General features: G+C 38.9%; 1 non-coding gene across 1 annotated transcript; it reads left to right on the forward strand.

The window, feature by feature from the left end:
• Positions 1 to 780: 780 nt before the first annotated feature.
• Positions 781 to 887, forward strand: LOC131638938 (small nucleolar RNA R71). Its single transcript, XR_009294814.1, has one exon. It is a non-coding gene; the product is annotated as a small nucleolar RNA R71 (small nucleolar RNA).
• The last annotated feature ends 3,712 nt before the right edge of the window (positions 888 to 4,599 follow it).

The raw sequence follows: 4,599 nt of genomic DNA on the forward strand, positions 1-4,599 counted from the left end.
AAATGTCCCTGCAGGTGCGGCGGTAGGTGCTTGTTGCTGTGCCACTTGAGAGATTTGTGTCTCGAGCATCTTGTTGTGAGTGGCCAACGTGTCTACTTTAGTCGCCAACTGTTTGATTTGCTCTTTAGTATGCACATTCTGGTTTATGAAATCCTTATTAGTCTGAGTTTGAGTGGCTATGAAATTTTCCATCATAATTTCTAAGTTAGACTTCCTAGGGACGTTAGGAGCAGCGAATGGTGCGTTTTGATATCCAGGTGGTACACTGGGTGCTTGACCAGGTGCGTACAAAGTATTATTGTTCTTGTACGACAAATTAGGGTGATTCTTCCATCCTGGGTTATACGTGTTTGAGTAGGGGTTTCCTTGAGCATAGTTTACCGGTTCGGGGAAAACTCCTGCCAAAAGTTGGCACTCGGGGGCAGCATGTCCAGACATCCCGCATATTTCGCAATTGGGGGAAACAGCAGCCACGACGGCTACAGGTGCCATAGTGAGGTTTTCAATGTTCCGAGTTAGGGCACCGACTTTGGCGTTAACGCGGTCGAGGCTACTTATCTCGTACATCCCACTCTTCGTTGAAGATTTCTCTCCAGAATTTTCTCTGATTGAGCTCTCTCGCTTCCCCATTGATAATGGTTTTGAGCCATACTTTTGATAAGTGCGTAGGCATCAACATATTCTTTATCCATCAGTGCGCCACCTGCGGCGGCGTCAATCATAAGTCTCGTATTGTAGAGGAGACCATTATAGAAGGTGTGGATGATTAACCATTGTTCTAAACCGTGATGCGGACAAAGTCTAAGCATGTCCTTGTATCTCTCACACGCTTCGAATAAAGACTCGTTGTCTTTTTGTCTAAACCCGTTGATCTGGGCCCTTAGCATGGCGGTCTTACTAGGTGGAAAATAACGCGCCAGGAAGACTTTCTTAAGTTCATTCCAGTTCGTGACAGAATTGGCGGGTAAGGACTGGAGCCAAGCTCTAGCTCTATCCCTCAGAGAAAAAGGAAAAAGGCGCAGTCGGATAGCTTCCGAACTGACACCATTTGCTTTTACAGTGTCTGCGTATTGCAGGAACACTGACAAATGAAGATTAGGATCTCTTGTCGCATTTCCAGAAAATTGGTTTTGTTGTACAACTGAAAACAACGATGGTTTAAGCTCGAAATTGTTCGCTTCAATAGCAGGAGAAGCAATGCTATTGTGAGGTTCAGCTTGCGAAGGAATAGCGTAAGATTTGAGAGAACGCGGTTGTTCTCCCATGTTTAGTTCTTCAACTGGTTCAGAAGTAGGAGTAGGAACAAGAGTGCGAGTACGTCGTAATCGACGTGATACAGTGATAGAACGCTCCGGTTCGGGAATTGGCAGCACTAAGTCTTCACTTCGAGAGCGAGTACTTGGCATGCACAAAGGGAATTAGAATAATGGAGTTCGCCTTAGTCTCTACAACGTAACAGTTAATTACGATTGTCGACTAAATTAGTCCCCGACAACGGCGCCAAAAACTTGATCGCGACAATGGGGTATGTCTATGATTATAACTGCAAGTGCACAGTCTATCGCATAGTTTTAAAAGATATCGAACCCAGAGGGACTAAGAATCGACCTAATGTAGTTAATCGCTACTACGTAAATCTAAGGCTAATATCTGATTGATTATGGATCAGACGGGAATTAAAAAGGAATATTATTAAATTAAATCTAGGATAATAATATCGGTATGCAATGGTCGGACTTCGGGGATCTAGTAAGCCATCGATGCGGATCGTAATTTAAAATCACTTTTCTGTAGAAATCATTAGTTTAAAAACCTTCCTCTCACACTCTTCGTGTTTATTGATTATGATTTCACTATTAAACCTAAGTGAGCGCTCTCGCTGTATCAATTAAAGTTCAAAGTGATTTTTGAAAACCAATGAAAACTAATTACCCTTAAAGCGCTCTCGCTGTATTTAAGGTCAATGCCTAATTTCTAAGTTCCAGTTAAAATCTCAAACTCTCGTTTTTATTGATCCTAACTTCTATTGTTTTTAACTCTCGTTACAAAACATTTTATTTAAGCGTTTAGAAATATCAGCCAGACAAATAGATTTGATTAATAAACTACATCAACGGATTACTCGATTCCCTCGGTTATGTGACCTTACATACCGATAAAAGGTATTTAGTCGGACATTGTTTTAGTAGACAAATCAGAACATTTATAATAGATATAAAATAATTCAGACATAATTTGATAAATTAACATAAACAGACAATAGTAATTAAATGCAAATAAATAAACCTGAATTAAATTGCAGACTCGAAAATTGTATCTTGCAGTACCGAATCTTGAATCCGGGACGAAAGTAAATGACGAAAACAAAATCTACTCTTAAAACTAAAATGAATTCTAGAGCTGAAGAAAGAAATTGAATTGCAATAGAGTTTCCGGTGTGGAAATCTATTGTAGAAAATGGTTTGGAAAATAAGAACAGAACTGAAAAATTGCAGAAGAAATAAACTTGACGGCAGTAGGGTAAAGCTTCGTCCCCCTCTCAATAATTCATATAGGGTATTTATAGAGCTGCCAATTCTTGAATTTGAACTTATTTCGTAGCAGTAGCAAGTCTTTCGGAGGAGAAAATGGCGGAGAGAAAGTAGCGTAAATGAAAACAGACTCCTCTGGGCGTGGGTGTGTGACTAACGTCACACACTTGTAATTAGGAGGGGTGCCGAACGGAAGGGGGGGCTACGCCGACCGGCAGGTGGCCTAGTGCGCCTCTCGTCTTGGGCTGCTTGCAGTCTGGCGCAATGGGCTTGCTTTGTCTCCTTCTTTTTGCACCTCCTTATTAATGTTACACCCTTTTTGGCCTTTTAATCTTTAATTCGACTATTTTTCTTTTATTTCCTTTGCAAGTCCTGATTTTATTAAATACCTGAAAACAAATAGAAATACCGGCATAATACAAAATAAAATAATAAAATCGAAATAAAATAGAATAATAATACATGTAAATTAAGCTAAATATACGATACGTTTTTGTGTTATCAGTTGTACCAGGAGATCAGGTGACTTCCAAGAAATTGACAACTTCCAGAAGTACTTTTCCTTTCAACTCTATCTCCAGCGTAATCAGCATCACAAAATCCTACTAAGTTGTATTCTTCAGATCTTCTGTAGACTAAACTAACATTAGTATTACCTTTCAGATACCTCAGAATTCTCTTAACAGCTATTAAGTGAGATTCTCTAAGATCTGATTGGAATCTTGCACACAGACAAACACTGAATAGAATATCAGGTCTTGAAGCAGTAAGATATAGAAGAGATCCAATCATACCTCTGTAGAGCTTCTGATCTACCTTCTTACTTACCTCACCCTTACCTAGAACACACGTTGGATGCATAAGAGTTTTTGCTTCTTTGCTTTCTGAAAGATTAAACTTCTTCAGAAGTTCTTTCACATACTTGGTCTGATGAACATAAGTTCCTTCAGAAGTTTGATTGATCTGGATACCAAGGAAGTACTTGAGTTCTCCCATCATGCTCATTTCAAACTCAGCCTGCATAGACTTAGCAAACTCCTTTCCAAGTGTAGCATTAGAGGTTCCAAAGATAATATCATCAACATAAATTTGGCAAATTAAAAAATCCTTTTTAAAGGTTTTACAAAAGAGAGTAGTATCCACTTTTCCTCTAGTGAAACCATTATCTAGCAGGAAAGAACTTAATCTTTCATACCAAGCTCTAGGAGCTTTCTTCAATCCGTATAATGACTTCTTTAGTTTAAATACATGTTCTGGAGACTTAGAGTCTTCAAAACCAGGAGGTTGATGGACATAGACTTCCTCATCTATATAACCATTTAAGAAGGCACTCTTAACATCCATCTGATACAGAGTGATGTTATGTTGAGTGGCAAAAAAATTAATAAGCGAATAGATTCTAACCTGGCCACTGGTTCAAAGGTTTCTGTATAGTCAATACCTTCTTGCTGACTATAGCCCTAAGCAACCAGTCTGGCTTTGTTTCTTACAACTTCTCCTTTTTCGCTTAGCTTGTTTTTGAAGACCCGCTTAGTTCCAATGATGTTAAATCCTTTTGGTCTTGGAACAAGATCCCATAAATCATTCCTTGTAAACTGATTCAGTTCTTCTTGCATGGCAATTATCCAATCGGCATCCTCCAGAGCTTGATCAACAGAAGTTGGCTCAATAAGAGATACTAGACCAAATTGACATTGTGCATTGTTCTTAAGGAATGCTCTTGTTCTGATATGATCATCTTTCTTTCCAATGATAACATCTTCTAAGTGAGCAGAGTTGAGTCTAGAAGATCTTCTGATAGTTGGCTCTTCATAAATTCTGAGATTCTCTAATGAAGCACCAACTTGATCTTTTGGCACTTTTCTTCGGGGTTCTTCAGCTTCTGAGTTAGAGATTTCAATATCTGCAAAATTCTCAAACTGCTTTGGCTTTTTAAGACCAAGCTTATCATCAAATTTGATATTGATTGATTCTTCAACAACCTATGTTTCAGTATTGTATACTCTGTAGCCTTTTGAGCGTTCAGAATATCTAAGAAGGAAACACTTTTGTGCCTTAGAATCAAACT

Source organism: Vicia villosa, unplaced genomic scaffold (genome assembly GCF_029867415.1).
Source record: "Vicia villosa cultivar HV-30 ecotype Madison, WI unplaced genomic scaffold, Vvil1.0 ctg.002485F_1_1, whole genome shotgun sequence".
Classification (NCBI taxonomy): Eukaryota; Viridiplantae; Streptophyta; class Magnoliopsida; order Fabales; family Fabaceae; genus Vicia; species Vicia villosa.